Raw genomic sequence first — 19,920 nt, forward strand, 5'->3', positions numbered from 1 at the left:
GCAAGCTCGGGTTAGGGAAGGATTGGGAAGGAAATCGGCCGTGCCCTTTCAAAGGAACCATCTCGGCATTCGCCTGAAACGATTTAGGGAAATCACGAAAAACCTAAATCAGGATGGCCGGAGACGGGATTGAACCGTCGTCCTCCCGAATGCGATTATTTAGTAGAAGAACTTATGAAATTGCAGCTAAAACTGGGTTGTTAATCACATTCATAAAATCTCAGTACATGGAAGTAATTACGCAGTACGTAGACGGACGGCGTGTGGTAATTATTTAAGAACCACTAAGAGCTGCTGATGAAATAAACATCTATCAACTACCAAACTCAAGCAATCAATCATCATTCCATAAAATTATTTATATCAGCCCATATGTTATCGTTCTTACTGCGGAATCAACTAAAAATCATTCTAAATTACCATCAGCAGTAAAATTCGTGATGCACTCAATAGTAAAATTATTTATATAGTGATGTACTATTAGATACCATCCTCTTGTGTGGAGTACACTCTGAGTACCAACATTGCATCAGCAGCTCTTGGTGGTTCTCAACTATGACTTTTTTTCGAATATTAACGGTCTGAATCAGGGATCACAAATTTAGCATTGGAGGGCAGCGTGGAGGGTAAAAATCGTAGAGGGAGACCAAGAGATGAATACACTAAGCAGATTCAGAAGGATGTGGGTTGCAGTAGGTACTGGGCGATGAAGAAGCTTGCACAGGACAGAGTAGCATGGAGAGCTGCATCAAACCAGTCTCAGGACTGAAGACCACAACAACAACAACAACGATCTGTCGGGCACCACCTGCACAAAATATATGGCACCTCAAGTTGAAAAATGTTTCTGGTGACTAAATTCAGATATTTAGAGGAAATCATATAACCCTCAGGACTGAATCATTAAGCAAACAGAGAGAGAAACTAAAGGAAAAAACTGCCGGCCGTTGTGGCCGAGCGGTTCTAGGCGCTTCAGTCTGGAACCGCGCGACCGCTACGGTCGCAGGTTCGAATCCTGCCTCGGGCATGGATGTGTGTGTTGTCCTTAGGTTAGTTAGGTTTAAGTAGTTCTAAGTGATAGGGGACTGATGACCTCAGATGCTAAGTCCCATAGTGCTCAGAGCCATTTGAACCACTTAAAGAAAAAAAAGAAGCCTATGTAATCGCCTCGAACAGAAAAGCATTATCATGGAATGCAAAACTTAAAATCTACAGAGCAGTAATCAAACTACATGCCTTATACGCGTTATAAAACTTAATAATTGGATGCAGATCGTTCAATGGAAACACTGAAACAGAAGAAATAAAATTCAAAGGTAAAGATTCAGCTCAGTCTGCTTATGTGGAGTCTGGATGAAAGCAATACATCAACAAACCTGGAAAACCTCTGATACTTTAAGAATACGACGAATAAAATTTTACAGTTGCACTCTCAGAATGAATGATGACAGACTGATCGGAAATAATTCTTTGTCTGACATGTATGTTAAGATCATTTGGCTGTTTGAAACGGAAAAATATGTTCAGTAAATCAGCAGAACAAGTGACTTGCTAGAATATAGATTTTTTTTAGAACATCTGTTGAGAATCAAAGTTACGCAGACAGTCCGAGAACTGGTACCAACAGAACCTGGACAGAAGAACAGAAGAGAATCTTCAGAAAGAGGGTGAAGAAATATTGCAAGAAGAAGAAAGAAAAATCATCAGCTACAGAAGTTCAATAAATAATAGAGAGTCAAACTCTATCCGTCAGCTTAGAAGTACTGATAATAGGCAGGAAAGCAACGGAACTGATGAAACCAACGTTGAACAACCTCATAAAAAGCTAACCTATTGTTCAGTCTTGTATTGGAAAGAATGTAGTCAGGACATGAGTGAAAGAAGTTAAATGGATAGCCATTGACAGATTACACGAAAATGAAATCGATTTGCATTGTTTGGCTTTCAGAAACAACTATAGAAAAGAAGCGATTTATTTAGTAGAGAAACTTCATGAAATTGCAGCTAAAACTGGGTTGCCTCATTTGAGCATGATGATGTAAAAAAACAGACTATCAATCTTACAGTACTGAGGAAATTGCTGTTTTCTCTAACAAGATCACTACAAACGTTTCAATGTGAAGTCTGTGAAGATGAAAAAATTATATTTTGAAAGAGGAAGAGATAATAATAGACAGTCACTGAATCTTGATATTGGAAAAAAAAATCATTAATTAAACGACAAGTTGTATTCATGATTATCTGATCTGAGACTACCTTATCCACTTTTAAAAAAAATTAGCTGTTATTTCAGTTTTGTTTCACTTGTTAGTAATTTTCTTACGCTTTGGTTCTCTGAAACTTTTAGAAGACGTTTAAATTGTTTAATTTTATGCCCATATAACCATCAAGATACTAAAATGAACTTGTCAAGCTGTTTCTCATGATACAGCAAGATAAAAAATTGCATAAATTAATGAATTTATTCATTATTGTCTAGCCTTATGTCTATATTTCTGGCTGCCTTCAGTAAATCTAGTCTTTAGTTTACACCCAGTCTGCAGTCTGATAAAACGATAAATTCGAAGAGTTATTTCCTGTCTTTAATAGTTCTTCCCGTAAGACAGGTTCATGTTGGTTCGATGAATTTTCGATTTGCCATTTCTGGCATTCTTCAGTTGGCGACGATAAGTTTCTGCTAACACAGAAAATGATGTTCCAGAAAAGATTAGCACTTTGACAGGTTCATCGTTGATGCTGACATCGAAATTATTTTTCGAAATCTTGGTAACTGTTGGCGAAGAGTTCTCGGGCTTCCAGCCGGGTGGCGGTGTCTTCAAACTGCGACGTTTCGACGAGTGACATACTCATCATCTTCTGGCGAAGTGCCGAGGCTTTGCGGATGCCGGTCCCTTTATACCTGCGGTGTGCCCCCCACCACCTGGCCGCGGGAGGCTGGGTCCAGAGGAGCCGGCGGGCGGGGTGGAGGGGGAAGCGGGTGCGCCGTTCGTGTCTCCGTCAGAGCATTCTGATCGCGTCTCGTGAGCTGGACGGTTCTTGTTGCGTTCCTGGCGTATTGCGGCTAATGTTGGATTCCAGGCCGCGCTCAGTTGATAGCCTTCGTCCCTGTTCACAAGATTCTCGTGGACCCGTATTTCTATTGATTCTTTAATGACGCTATCCCAATAGCTTCCGGCTCGGCACAGCACCCTGGTGTTTCGAAATCAAAGGTGTGGTTTTCTTTGATGCTATGTTCAGCTATAGCAGATTTCTCTATTTGTCCAAGTCGAACATGCCTGATGTGTTCCTCGCACCTTTTAGAGATGCAGCGCTGTGTTTGACCGATGTACTGCACACCACATTCGCAGGCAATGTTGTATATACCAGGTGTGCTGTGCCGAGCCGGGAGCTATTGGGATAGCGTCATTAAAGAATCAATAGAAATACGGGTCCACGAGAATCTTGTGGACAGGGACGAAGGCTACCAACTGAGCGCGGCCTGGAACCCAGCATTAGCCGCAATACGCCAGAAAAGCAACAAGAACCGTTCAGCTCACGAGACGCGATCAGAATGCTCTGACGGAGACACGAACGGCGCACCCGCTTCCCCTCCATCCTGCCCGCCGGCTCCTCTGGACCCAGCCTCCCGCGGCCAGGTGGTGGGGGGCACACCGCAGGTATAAAGGGACCGGCATACGCAAAGTCTCGGCACTTCGCCAGAAGATGATGAGTATGTCACTCGTCGAAACGTCGCAGTTTGAAGACACCGCCACCCGGCTGGAAGCCCGAGAACTCTTCGCCAGCTGTATACGCCGGGAAAGCATACATTCGCATTGGCAACTGTTGTCCACAGAGGATTATCATTTGGGGCGGCATTATCTACGTCGCAGGTTTTTTCGCTTAATTTTTAAGTGTATTTCGGCGGTTAGGAGAGCGACTTAACCCCTACATAGCGACGGGAAACGACTGCGTTGTGTTGGAGAGTGACATCGATCAGGGTACAGAGATGCACGTCGTCCCGCAGCTCGGCTTAATTCCTCTGTGGTTTCCTGGCGTGCGTACAATTTCCGAGTTGTTTCATTTCTAGAGGTGTAGTACTCGCTGAACCCTCTTCTTCATTCTTTACGTTCACGTAAGACGTGCTCAGAGGCCCCTAGAGGAAGTATACCAGCTGGTTGTCCTCTGTTTGCCAAATGTCTGTTTTTCCGGCTATCTGCGTTAGACACTAACATTTGTTATAAACACTCGTACCTCTTGCATTATTACTTGCCGTGTACTGTAAGGACTTTGACATTTCCGGACAGCCACCCACGTTGGCAGGCCGTTTTCGGGTCACGTCAGTTACACGATTCGCAAACATTTCGAAAACGTTCTCACACTTTCGCATAGGATAATACCAGTTGCAGACAGGATTGTGGGGGAGGGGTGGTGACAGCAAGGGGATCCAGCTACCATTTACCTCTAACATTCCCAGACCCAATAATTAAAATGTCGACGCCATGTAGATACGGGATAAAGGCCAGGAAAAAGAAATGATAACGAGTTATGCAACTACTTTGGTATTCTCGACTGCCGTTGATACGATATATGGGAGTCTGTCGAACATATTTCGGCATACTTTTTCCTGGTGCATTGTTTCGCTGTGCTAGCACCTCTTGATGAAGTCTTCTGCTGTGGTGCTATCCTCATCATTAGGTGTGAAACGAAGTCGTCTTCCATCATGTTCGGGTTCAATGTGTGATACAACTCCAAAGCACTCTGTATACAGGGTGTGTCATAATTAACTGTCAAAACTGACGTTGGTGAAAATACGCTACAATAGGAGCAAAATATTTCTAGTAAACATCGACCCGCAAGCGATTCATTTGAGAGATAACTGCGAATTATCAGAAACATACACCAGAATAGCTGCTTATAATAATTAATCTTTATTAACGACAGACAGTTTCGGCATTTATCATCACTGCCAAATACGTGGGAATACAATTTAGGTGATATGGTGTATAAATGTGAACATCATTTATATTTAAGTGACCATATTGCACTCGTGTCTGTAATGATGCGACGTCCATATTACGTCTAATCACAAAGAAATTTTAGCGTCATATATAAAAAACACATTAACAACAGCTAGAAAAATCAGTCAAACTTCTTTCTGCACTTGAAAAATCAAAACCACACCTATGATACAATCGATAATACACTCCAAGTTCTGCAGAAAACACGAAATGGTCTTGAAATGAACAATTTTAAGGAACTGAAAATCTATATACACACAAGAAAATATCCACAAGAAATGTTAAACAAGAATGCAGAATTTAGACCCAAATACTATCTCAAGTAATTTATTGAACTTTTAGAACAGGAAAAATAAGGCGGAAACAAAACATGCAGCAAACAAAGACAGTCGTGACAAAATTACAAATAATCGCAGTTCATCTGTGTAATCTTTGTAAAGATATAACGTCGTAAGCGTAGAACCGTTAAACCACAGTTGACATATTTCCAGTATATTTACATCATTACCATTTCATGAAAACATTGACATTTATAAGACAGCCCACTAACTGCGTAATGTGGACGTCACATCATTCTAGACGTGAGGACAATATACTCATTTTAATATCAATTACATTCTCATTTACACACGGTCTCACCAAAATTGTATTCGCAGGTACTTGACAATGGCTATAAATGCCGAAACTGACTGTCGTTAATAAGGATTAGTTCTTATAAGCTGTTATTCTGGTGCATCTCTCTAATAATGATGTCTTTATCTGGCATATATTATTCTGCTGGCCCTAAAGAAAAATAATTGAGGAAGTATGGGTATGAGGCGTCACTGACTTCAGTACGATATATTGTCCTAGTTAGTACAAATGCCTCTGAAATGTAATCTTTTTGATTGACTCTCCATCTAAAGGACTCAAATTTCCTCCATGGAATACCTTACCCAGAAATACAGTACTACTTACACGCTACCATTTACTGTACTCTTGCAGCAATTGAAGGAGATGTTGCACTGTCGTTCTTGCATTTGGAACCAATACCGTGCTCGTTCTGCAGTGAGTTGCGTTTTCTTTCGAACACAGCCAGATCATTTCGTAAAGTTTGACGAGGCTGTATAGTTAGGTGCCCCAGTTCTGGAACATCTTGTGATATGAATTTATGAATTCACTTTTGAGATGGTCCTAAACAGAAAATCCCCAACGTGGCACAAGTGGAGTATCCTCAAGCGGTCCTGGAAGATCCGGGAAGTAACGGAAGGTACTCTCACCAATCAAGTTTTCTTGGACAGTTGTGTGATCCAGTGAGATGATCACCAAATGAATTCAATGAGAAACGTTGCTGGTGTTGTCACTGAAGAACAGCATGTGGCTTTTTGTTAAATTTGAGCAAATTAGTCGGAGGATTAATCGAAAAACTTACATTACCAGTAAATTCGCACTAAGTAGAACGATATTTCACACTGAAATCAGTGACTGTTCGTAACCACGTATTCTCTGTTATCTCGCAAACGGCTTGTTTTAGGATTCATGTTTACTGTAACGTTTTTGCCTCTATTATCATCTGCTTTCACTCGTTTCAGTTTTCACGACTGATTATGGTACTCTCTACATACGACTATCATGTCTCATCACTCTGATTTTGGGCTCCGTCTTTCAATGTTCTTCAACTCTGTGGGTGTGGTGTTGATTCCACCAAATGTCTATTTAGCTTCTGTTAGAAATTTGTTCCGGCTCTTCTGCTTTTCCTTGTTGTTTTGAAAGCACTGCTGTGGTATACCGTCTAAGTAAAAGCAGACGTTGGCTATACACATCAATTCATCACACCTCTTGCATTTGACGACTTGATCCAATCACTCAGCCATTTTGCAGATCATACCCAGCTTCTCCCAAAAACACTGCTGGACGATTTTTTTTTGTTTTACAGCGATGTCTTTTGGTTCACTTTATTGCAGTCACAGCAATGCTGTCTGAGATACCTGACGTTTCCAAGAAACTATGTGTACTATTCGCATCCAAGTACCAGTAATGACAGCAGAGTCGTAGACAGGAACTAACAATTCACACTGTAATCAGGTTTATTAACCACATACAAAAGTACAGGTGTAGTTGAACTGCCCGCTCTAGCTAAGAGGTTTCCTGTCTGTATACACACAGAAAGCTCTAATAGAGTACAATGATCCATAAATGAATCCCAGAACCTTCCAGGACTTACTAAGGTTAAACAGTAACTAACTGCAGAAAGCAGTAATCGAATCAGTGAATCCAAGCGTCATCTGCCAGTGACAGTAACCAGTACACCAAGCAGGCGATGAACAGTATTTGACAATGTAACATTAATGTTTTCTGTATTTTTACAGAAAGGATGGCTTCAATCATGAAAGGTGTTGAAAGATCTTTAAAGGCAAATATGAGTAATTTATTCAAATTGAAGACATTAAAAATGTGTAAATTCAGTTTTAAAACTGGTTGACGGAAACAATTACATATTATGTATGAGAAAGAGGATTACACCTGTAGATTTTAAGAAATCTAGTGAAAAGATAAGTGTCATAGAAGAAAACTTTTACCCACTGAAAAAAAAAGATATAGCAACACTCAACATAGTGAAAGCAGTTTCTGAAAATAGATGTAGAGCAGATTGATGAAATGGAATATTTAAAATAACTGATATATTTTACTCTAAGTCGGTCACACGTAGACTGAAGAATATAAGCGTAGCAATAGTATGAATGAATTAACGAATTTACACATCAAACTGTGACGATGTTTATTTTATATGGAAAGTTTTAAGAAAGAAAGGTGATAAATTTTATCTTAAATAGTTACAGCAATTCCCACAATAGTTGGATGAAAAGTGATAATGTAATTTCTTACCGATAGGTAACTTAATCAGTAAGCTGCTGACTATAAGTGTTATATTAAATAATTTCTGGAAAATGTGATATTATTTGTAGATTATTCTTTCTTTCTTTCTCATAAATTAATTGAAACTGAACTGAGCACTAGTTTTAATTTTTATTTGTATGTTTGATACCTATTTTCACAGACTTTATATTATTCACTGATTTTATATTATTCACTTCTCATTTAATATTTAACCACATGCCCACTATATCTACAATTTTCATTAGACAATTATACAATAACAAACGTTGAAGTTGATTGTAAGACCAGGGTACCTCAGTAAGAAAAAGATTTTAGTCATTAAGATTAACAGTGAGCGATCACTGGCAAGAAATACGTAACCCTCAAAAGTGGTGAAGAAAGTAAGATACAACCTTATTCCAAGGTACGCATTAACACTTCCTTAAATTAGAAAATACATTGATCGATTACTTACACGCAGTTAATTCGCTCTAGGTGGCTGTTCCCCCGAGCTACAGCAATTGCAATGCTCGTGGGGAAGAACTCGGAAGTTAGAGGAGAGAGGCTGCAGTTGGCCAAGGATTCCACGAACTCACGCAGCAGAGCGATCGCTGCATGGCTGTCGGAGCACGCTCGCCGCAAGCTTTGCAGAGAGCTGACAGGCGCATAAGTCTCGTAAGGCTGCACCAGAGTCCCATACACACTTTGCATCTTCACGTTAGTGTATTCCTGTTAACATGCCCCACAAATGTTTTGAAACAAACTAAAAGTCAGTCAACGATATGGAGACTGTTTTCATTAGATTAATATATCAAACCGAAAAAGTTTTGAACATTCAAGTAAAATCACATTTATATCTATACTAGCTGAGAAAGCAATTTGGAAGTTTTGACTCCTTTGCTGTGACACAGTTCACACCTGTTTATTTGTTGTTCTTATTTCTGTGAGAGATCTATGCGGCATCTCCCCTGCTCTCACTCCATCACATTTACTTACGACGGTAATGTATTCTTACCACATGATTCATGTTCTATAAACAATGCACGGTATGACAATTGCCAAGACTACAGAAGGAGAACAGACACGTCAATGGCCGGGCGGACAGTTCATAAATATGTGAAAGAAAAAGTAAATGGGGTTCAAGGGAGATTTAAACTCGGACCTCCTGCATCGCAGTCTAACACCGTGATCACACAACCACGACACGCTGCTTTTTGCGGTTCCTTCAATGTTGCACATGATAAGCTTGGACCATTCACTGTGACGGTTCAATCCCGTCTCCGGCCATCCTGCTTTAGGTTTTCCGTGATTTCCCTAAATCGTTTCAGGCAAATGCCGGGATGGTTCCTTTGAAAGGGCACGGCCGATTTCCTTCCCAATCCTTCCATAACCCGAGCTTGCGCTCCGTCTCTAATGACCTCGTTGTCGACGGGACGTTAAACACTAACCACCACCACCACCATTCACTGTTTCGATTTTACTTCTTATTTCATAGTTCTGTACAACTTTTTCCTGTCTTCATGCTTGATCTATGTTCAGTTTTTGATGGGCTATCCACTGATCCATCTTACCATTAAATCTGAGGGGTACGATGGGGAGTTTCCTTTGTTAGCTTGCATTTATCGCGAATCCCTCGCCCAGGGCAGTCGCAAGCGACTAGAATAAAGCGCAGGTGACTCGTTATGTAAGAAGGGAACGGATTCCTAACTTCAGTTTTCTGCAGAATTCTTGAAAATATTCTCAGTTGGAGAAAATTAAATTTCCTTGAAAGGGAAAAGCTCCTATCAACAAATCAGCACTTTTAGAAAGCATCGCTCGTGCGAAACTCAGCTTGACCTTTTCTCACATGATATCCTTTAAACTACGGATGAAAGGCGATAGGCCGATGTCACATTCCTAGATTTCCGTACAGCATTTGACACGGTGTTACACTGCCGACTGTTGATGAAGGTACAAGCATACAAGATAGGGTCCCTGATATCAGAGTAGCTCGAAGACTTCTTAAGGAACAGAATCCAGTATGCTGTCCTCGACGGCGAGTGTTCATCAGAGACAAGGGTATCACGCGGAGTGTCCCAGGGTAGTGTGATAAGACCACTGTTGTTTTCTATATGCGTAAATAATCTGACGGACAGGGTGAGCAGCAGTCTGCGGCTATTTACTGATGATGCTGTGGTGTATGGGAACGTGTCGTCGTTGAGTGACTTTAGGAGGATACAAGACGACTTAGATAAAATTTCTAGTTGGTGTGACGAATGGCAGCGAGCTGTAAATGTAGAAAAATGTAAGTTAAAGCTGATAAGTAGCGAAAATGAATCCGTAATGTTCGAGTATAACATTTGTAGTGAGGTGCTTGACACAGTCACGGCGATTAAATGTCTAGGCGTAACGCTGCAGAGCGATATGGAATGTAATGATTACGTAAGCATTGTTGTAGGGAGACGAATTGTCGACTTCGGGGTATTGAGAGAATTTTAGGGAAGTGTGGTTGCATGGGGGCTTAATTAAATATAATGAATGCAAATAATTTTAAGTTTTTTTTTTTTTGTAGCTGTCTGTCGGATTACGCTGTCTCGTAAACGGTTGGCCCTGACTAGTTTTAGTACGCAATCTGACTGCATAGAATAACAACAAAGAATGAAAGAAAATTTCCGTTAACACAATTAATTAATTAAGTCCCCAGCAACAATAAAACGTACGAAACCAAAGCACAAGTGTAACTGTTCTGTGTGTGGAACTGTGATTCAACGTACACTACTGGCACGGTTCTTCTTCAATAAGGCAAGAAATTTTAAATACCATTTATACTGAAGTAATTAAAAAAAATAGAAATACTATAATTGCGCAAGAGAACCAGAATTACACTCTAATACAAGAACACGAGCCAGATGCTTTGTTGACTGAACCTGTAACGAGGCATTGTTTAAGACATAATGAAAAAAAAATGAATTTTCTTTACCTTCATATATATTGACGAAAAGCACTCTGATCATTACAATACCTCCATTCGAACATCATCTGCTGTCTAGCCCATCAAACAACTGCATAAAACATGGAACAAGCACTCCCTACTACAACATCTCAACATCGACTTGACTCCTACTACTTCTCAACAAGCACTGACTACTGCCACATCTCGACAAGCACTGCCAGTGGAGGCGGCGGAATAAAACTCTTTGGCGCAATCTCTGGCGCTGTGGCTCAGTGTAGCCATCTTTCATACGCCCTTCCTCCACGGGCCAGAATTTGATGGTATTTTTGCCGGCATTGGTGGTGAAAATACCACCAATTTCGTCCACAAAAATACAGACAAAAATAAAAGATAATATTAATACGTAAATATCACATAATTAGATAAAATTTTGGCTTTGCACTGACCTTTCAATAACCTAATATATAAAATACAGTAAGCAATACAAATTCTTTCATACATGTGACCTTACATAATAGTTTACACAATACACAAAAAATCAGTTTATAAAAATGTTCACATTAAATGCTTTCAATGATTCAAAAAAACAAGTAGTTGATAGTTCCAGCAGTAGCACCCAGCAATGGTCAACAGGTGCAAATACCAACAAGTGACATCATTTTAGTAGAAACAGTTCCATCAGTGGCACCCAGCAATGTTGAACAGGTGCAGACACCAACAAGTGACATTATGTCAGTAGAAGCAGTTCCATCAGTGGCACCCAGCAATGTTGAACAAGTGCAGACACCAACAAGTGACATTACTTCAGTAGAAACAGTTCCATCAGTGGCACCCAGCAATGTTGAACAAGTGCAGACAGCAACAAGTGACATTATTTCAGGAGAAGCAGTTCCATCAGTGGCACCCAGTAATGTTGAACAGGTGTAGACACCAACAAGCGACATCATTTCAGTAGAAGCAGTTCCATTAGTGGCACCCAGCAATGTTTAACAAGTGCAGACACCAACAAGTGACATTATTTCAGTAGAATCAGTCCATCAGTGGCACCCAGCAATGTTGAGCAAGTGCAGACACCAACAGATGACATCTTTTCAGTAGAAGCTGTCCATCAGTGGCACCCAGCATTGTTGAACAGGTGCAGACACCAACAAGCGACATTATGTCAGTAGAAGCAGTTCATTAGTGGCACCCAGCAATGTTGAACAAGTGCAGACGCCAACAAGTGACATTATCTCAGTAGAAGCTGTCCATCAGTGGCACCGAGCAATGTTGAACAGGTGCAGACACCAACAAGTGACATTATGTCAGTAGAAACAGTTCCATCAGTGGCACCCAGCAATGTTGACAGGTGCAGACAGCAACAAGTGACACCATTTCAGTTGAAGCAGTTCCATCAATTGCACCCAGTAATGTTGAACAGGTGCAGACACCAACAAGTGACATCATTTCAGTAGAAGCAGTCCATCAGTGGCACCCAGTAATGTTGAGCAGGTGCAGACACCAACAAGTGACATTATTTCAGTAGAAGCAGTCCATCAGTAGCACCCAGTAATGTTGAACAGGTGAAGACAGCAATAAGTGACATCTCATCACTGGTTGAGCAGTTCCAACAGTGGCACTCAGCAATGTTGAACTGGTGCAGACACCAACAAGTGACATTATTTCAGTAGAAGCAGTCCATCAGTGGCACCCAGCAATGTTGAGCAGGTGCAGACACCAACAAGTGACATCATTCAGTAGAAGCAGTTCCATCAGTGGCACCCAGTAATGTTGAACAGGTGCAGACAGCAGTCCATAATATTCACTATCACTAATCACACTGTTCATCAGAGTTTATCAGCAGAAATTAAACATGTCCTAGTGGCACCAATCATGTAGAAAAGGTGCAAGTAACAGTCCATAATATTCACTATCACTAATCACACAGTTCATCAGTAGAAATTAAACATTTCTAAGTGTCACACATCAATGTTGAACAGGTGCAGGTGTGAACAGCAGTTTGAATGCACACACAATTGCTTTTACAAATTTATTATCAATGCTCTTACACTAAACATACAAATAATAATAAACACACGAATGATATCAGATAATTGTCATATTAACTATTACAAATACACAAATATCAGTAAACCTATAATATTTATGGGTGTCAGTGCAAGCCACAACAAACAAGTAAAATAATATTTAGGAGATAGGTCGGTACCAATTATTTGGGATTAGGAAAGGAAAACACACAAAACGCACTCACTCATCTTTCATCTACATTAAGTGCTACTGTGTAGTTGAATAGTGTTAACTGTGCAAATGCAATTCTGTCAAAATTTGATGATCAACTTGTGTATCAAGTATTAGTGGCACAGTGTATAACAGTCAATAATAGTTAGTCAACGTCATAGTCATCATGTCAAGACCAATGTTTGCCAAGCCAAATTAAATGTACGGTTGCTGAACAACTGTCAGTGAGCCAAGATATGCAAATGCTTCCACTCTCAAAAAAAGTATATACTTCTTAGTGATTTAACAAAGTGTGTGTGTAGACAATCTCCCTTCTATTTGCGTGTTCTAGTCTGCCATCTTCATCCTCCTTGTTCCATATAAACCAACAAAAAAAAAAAAAAAATGCTCCTCACTTACTTTACCTCTTATCCACCAAAACTCCAATAATCATTATCATCACATAATCTTAATACTTCAATAATACTTCTTACGTCGATACATATAAACCTCATCATCAATATCATATACCTTACCTCTTGTCCACTAAAACTCCAATAATCATCAGCTTCACACAATCTCAATACCTCAATAATACCTCTTCAATACATCGATACATATAAACCTTAGCACCAATATCATTTTACTTCCATAACAACTCTTTCCTCTAGTCAGTCTCCTCGAACAAGTACAGATAAAATCCTAGTGCAAACTTCAATTCATCATCCCATGCAATCCGAAGACACAGTGTCCACACACAACCTCTGTGTAATCCATCTGACCCAAATCTTCTACTCATTATGAATTATACGACACATTTTGGTTACCTTGTCCATCATTAAACAAAAGAAATGCATACATGACCTCTAACAGCCTTTAGTTTGAATAACTTTCAGTAAGGAAGTACGATGACGGAGTGTGAATAATCGTGATATTTCAGTGTGTACACCACTTCAAGAATTATGGCAAACAGAAGCAAACATGTGGAGTATTTCTTGTGTCAAGTGTCACTTGCTATTTCAATTGCTCACGAAGAATGCAGTGTAATAACTGTCAATGGTCTAAACCTAGTGTTGGTATGTCATGTCGTTAGCTTCCTTTCTATTAGCACAAATTTATACAGCTTCCATAAAACCTCCAGCTCATGTGACTTCTATGAAGTTTCTTGTACTAATGTCGTTCGTCGAATTATAGCAGTTCATTTTCTTTTCTTAAAATATAAAGCACTGAGTGTAAGCAAAACATGCACTAGCGAGTAAATATACCAGTGGAGAACAGAATGTCAGCCGGCCGAAGTGGCCGTGCGGTTAAAGGCGCTGCAGTCTGGAACCGCAAGACCGCTACGGTCGCAGGTTCGAATCCTGCCTTGGGCATGGATGTTTGTGATGTCCTTAGGTTAGTTAGGTTTAACTAGTTCTAAGTTCTAGGGGACTAATGACCTCAGCAGTTGAGTCCCATAGTGCTCAGAGCCATTTGAACCATTTGAACAGAATGTCAACAAGTGCATGCAGCAAAATCGCTACAACGAGGCTCTGCCAAGCGAACAATCTATAATTAACACCGTAGTGTGACTTAAACTCCATGTTCGAACACAGTATATCAGCATTTCCATATACCAAATTAAAGAGTAGTTATGACAACAAAAGAGAAATGTGTAAATATGCAATCCATACGCAAGCAGCAAATATGTATCTTACATGATAAACAGGTCATTAGCATCACATCAGCATAAGCAAATAAATGTTCGTATGTAATCTTAATAAGTAAACATGAAGGCGCAAGCAGATAAATCACAAAGTATAACTTACATACATAACTGTATCAGCACAATTAATCATGTGACAATTATAATTTAAATAAATAAGCACAGCAGGCACATAATAAAAAAATATGACATCAGTGAAAAAGCAGTGCAGCGAAGCGATGCATAATATACACAAGTAACAACCCTGTTCATTAATCAATCATTGTCAAAATCAGTTAATGTACGCAAGCACGTCGCTTCACGAGTAATTTCATAGAACATGAAATTTAGCACAAAGTATGAATCACGTAATCGCGAGCAGCAAATTACGTCTAAAGTACGTACCTAAGTGGAAATATGTTACCTGAAAAATAATCTCAATTAATAGTTACCTTTTTGGTTTATTAGTTTCTTCTTCGAAATTACATTCTTCCTGAAAATTTCTCGATAGCAAGCCCTCTTAAGGTCGGACACAGACAGAATTTACCTGAAGTTCTTAAACATTTTATACAACCGTATCCTGAAAAATACTGAACGTTAATAACATAATTCATCAAGTCACTATAGATTTATACTGAATTTAGTAGGAGAAATTAGACTGTGTATTTGTTTACGGCTGTCAGTGCATTCGCACTGAGCGCTCGATCAGCTGTAGGCGCGTGACGTAGGAAGTAATTGTTTGCGGTCAACGACTGCCTAGTGCGGCGCGCAGACTTGACTGTTGCTTTGAGTATGTGCCGCCGCCGGAACACGGCGCGGTATCCTTGGATTCTCCGTGTGTTTACGTATAACTGTTGATGTCTCAAAAGTATGTCATTCCACAAAAATTTTAGCGTTTGATATATAATGTATTCCCTTAGAGCGTCGAGATTTAAGAGTTTCTACTTCAACAGTGTTATCATGAATAATTTTGGGAACTCTATATGGACCGTTATAAAGCAGAAAAAATTTGCGACACAAGGCTTTTCCTTTGTGAGACAAACGATGAGACTTAATTAATACCTTTTGACCAACTGACAAGATTTTTAAACGACCAGGACGTTTAGCTGATTTCTCTCTTCTAGCAGCCGCAGATGCAACATTTTGCAGAGCCAGGTTGACAACTTCAGAATGCCGCAGTTTTCGTGAAGGCGGAAAAAGGAACGATTTCAGAAATGCGATTTGTCGGTGCTTTATTTTTTAATATCAATATAGGCGGTAAAGAAGTTGAATCATTAGGGAGTTCATTCAGAATGTTTTGAAAAATTTGAAGATACTGATCCCACGTTCTGTGATTCTGATGACAATAAAGTCGACACAATTTATTGATATCCTTCATCCATCTCTCTGAAGCATTAGATTGAGGGTGAAAAAGTGAAATGAAAATTGGTTTAATCTTACGAGGCCGTAGAGTACGAAGCCAAATTTTAGAACGAACTGTGATCCATTATCTGATATAACCTTATCAACATGACCAACTTCTTTAAGAAAATGTTTGATGAAAGCATTAGATACTGAACGAGCTGTTGCTTTGCGTAAATGTGTAAAACACACATATTTTGATGTCAATTCCACTGCTACTAAAATGTACGCAAAACCATTAGTAGAACGAACCACTGGACCGAGCAAATCGACTGCAGCCATGTCCTTTAATTTTGCTGGAATGATAGGAAACAACGGTGCTCTGTGAGAAATAGTTGACGGCTTAGCCTTTTGACATAATTTGCATTTGGCAAGAACAGATCGAATACGTTTTTCCATATTACTGAAGTAGCAATTTTCTCGTAATTTGTGAAAGCATTTTCTGGGACCAAAATGTGCATAACTGAAATGTGTGTACCAAATCAATTTATTAACCCACTCATCAGGAATACAAACTAACCAAACAGAGTTGTCGACCGATTTTCGTTTAAAAAGAATATCATTGCGAACTAGATAATACTGTCTAATCGCTACGCTTTCCTTTCTCCTCCACCTCTCCTTAATGTCCTTCCAGACTGGATCCTTATTTTGCTCCTTAGCGATGTCCTGGAGCGAAGACGAAATAAAATTCTCAAACGCAACACCTTGAATATACATCAAACAATAATTGTTTTCTTTGCAGTCCTCCTCAGCACTTTGTTTCAAACCCGCAGGTGCACGTGATAAAGCATCAGCAATAATATTTGAAGAACCCTGTATGTAAACAATACTAAAATCAAATTCCTGTAGATACAGCGCCCATCGTGACAATCTTCCATGTGTTAATTTTGTTGACATAAGAAATTCCAGAGCTCGATGATCGGTGTAAACTTTAGTATGTCTGCCAAACAAAAATGTCCGAAATTTTGTGAAAGCCCATACAACAGCCAAAGCTTCAAGTTCCGTAATCGAATAATTCTTTTCTGATTTAGAGAGAACGCGACTTCCAAATGCAATAGTTTTCTGTACTACAATGCCGTTTTCTTCTATCTCTTGAAATAAATGTGCACCTAGGCCTTTGTATGATGAGTCTGTCGCCAAACAAAAATCTTTAGATAAATCCGGATGTGAAAGAAGTGGAGCAGCAACTAAAGCATCACGAAGTTGTTCAAATTCTGACTGAGCTTCCTCATCCCAACACCAATTAGAATTCTTTCCAGATAGTTCACATAAACGAGGTGTGGCCAAATTGTCCAATCTAACAAAGCGTCTAAGAAAATTACTGACACCAAGGAAACTACGAACATCACGTTTTGTGGTAGGAAAAGCATAATTACAAATAGCGTCTAGTTTCTCTGGATCAGGAAGAATACCGTCTGTAGAAATAATATGACCAAGAAATTTCACCTGAGAACGACCAAATTCAGATTTTTCCAAGTTCACTGTAATGCCAACTCTTGCAAAGATACGTAATAATGAATCCAAAATTTTGTTGTGCTCACTCCAAGAATGTTTAGCAATAAGAATATCGTCAACATATGAAGTAATATTGTCACGAAGATAAACTGGTAAAATTTCGCTTAAACTACGAATGAATGCTGCTGAAGGTACAGTAAGTCCAAATGGTAATTTCCGAAATAACTTTTGGGTAAAATAGTCATATCCGGTTATTCTTTACCTATTCTCTAGATAGATTGATAGTCGAAGAGTTGTTTTGACAGATGCAAAGAATAGTAAAAGAGTAGGCAGCGGTGCAGAAAACTAAAAGGGAAATAGCACCACTACAGCTCGGGGCCCTATGCACGCTACGGCACATATTCACTTAGTGTAGTGAATCCCCTGAGGACTTTAATAGCAGCACATAATTTCCAGTTTGTCACTTAGTGGCCAGTTTCGTGGAAGCGCGTACATAAATTGATCTAACCATGAACATGGATGTATGTCGTTCTTAGAATTGCGAAAGATCTTAAATTTCCAAACAGTTAAAAAGTGTTTATAGTCAAAGTTTTCGCCTCGTGGCGACAAAGACCTACCGCGTCTGTCCCAGTCCCAATGTCGATTATTGTCAAGTTCGCGCGCCTGGCGCTCTCTTGTTGCATCCCGTAAATGAAACAAATTACTTTCTTCAAACCCCTCTGCTATCTGTGATTCCAAATTTCTTTTGCTGTCTTTTCCTACGATTTCGCCTTCAATTTGTTTGACTTGCTTTTGCGATGCTTCAAATTCCCTTTTAACGCGTTCATTAAATTTTCCCTGATATTCAACGTGTTTATTTATGTTCTGGTACTCTTCAGTTTCTGCAAATGGTAATGGAGCTGTATCATCCGAATCTCTGTCCCCATTTAAGCTAAGACTTGTCAATTTATCTGAAATCTCCTCCACTCTCTGCGATAAGTCACCTAATTGTTCTTTCTGTTTATTTACGTCTTCCGTAAGTGTCGCGACTCGGGTTTCAGTATTGACACATTTGGTAGTTAACTGTTCATATTGTTGCGTTAAGTTATTTATCCTGTCATTTGGTACGGATTCCTCGATTCTTTCAAGTATTTCTTCCTTACCGTGTGCACGTTGTAAATTCATCTCTGAAAATTTCTGTACTGTCACGCGATCTCTTTCTTCCTGTTCTCTGTCCTGTTCCTCTTGTCTAATTTCTATTGAAATTAAACTATTATTGTGAGCATTCAAAATCGGTTGTACTTCTTCTCTAATTTCTTTCTTTGATTAATCTTTCATGTTTTTGAAACATGTCCCTGTTCGTGAGCCTAACTGTGTTTCCATTGTTTCTATCTCGGTTTTACTTGTTCCTATTTGTGATCCCAGTGAGTCTAACCGTGTTTCCATTGTTCCCATATCAGTTTTAATTTCAGATCGTAACTGTGATCCCACTGTTCTTAATTCAGATCTTAACTGTGATCCCAGTGAGTCTAACCGTGTTTTTAATTCAGATCCCACATTTAGTATTGCACTCATCAACTGCTCCATATCTTCTGTCGTTAACCACGTATTCTGAAAATTTTTCGATTGTGAAAAATTTTGAACCGGTTCCGGACCATTTTCCCGACTTATTAAATTGTTTTCCACTTGATTATTCATCATCCTGTTCTCCTGTGTTGGCGAGTTCGCCATGTTAACAATTTCGTCATTTTCACTATTCATCATTTTTGCCTTTTTCATCGATCGCGTAATCATTTACAAAACATACAAAATTCGTCACTATACGAAAATTACACACAATGACTCTTTATCTCCAACAATATCATTCACACGAAATGCTTCCCTCAAACACGATTAACAAACAATTGAAATAATTGCACTAAATTGTCAAACCCGTAGACAAGACAACAAAAATTAAATTCTGCAAAAAAAAAAAAATACCATTAGAACAATGACAATTACCAAATCTACACATGCAATATAGACTACAATTACTAAAGTACAAATTACTACAACAATCCTACAGTCTGCTATTTTTACAATCAGAATAATTCCAAGGGACGATCCGAAGCAGCGGTCGCCACGTGCATGGGGGCTTAATTAAATATAATGAATGCAAATAATTTTAAGTTTTTTTTTTTTTTATAGCTCTCTGTCCGATTACGCTGTCTCGTAAACGGTTGGCCCTGACTAGTTTTAGTACGCAATCTGACTGCATAGAATAACAACAAAGAATGAAAGAAAATTTCCGTTAACACAATTAATTAATTAAGTCCCCAGCAACTATAAAACGTACGAAACCAAAGCACAAGTGTAACTGTTCTGTGTGTGGAAGTGTGATTCAACGTACACATCTTGCA

This window comes from Schistocerca americana, chromosome X (assembly GCF_021461395.2).
Source record: "Schistocerca americana isolate TAMUIC-IGC-003095 chromosome X, iqSchAmer2.1, whole genome shotgun sequence".
Lineage (NCBI taxonomy): Eukaryota > Metazoa > Arthropoda > Insecta > Orthoptera > Acrididae > Schistocerca > Schistocerca americana.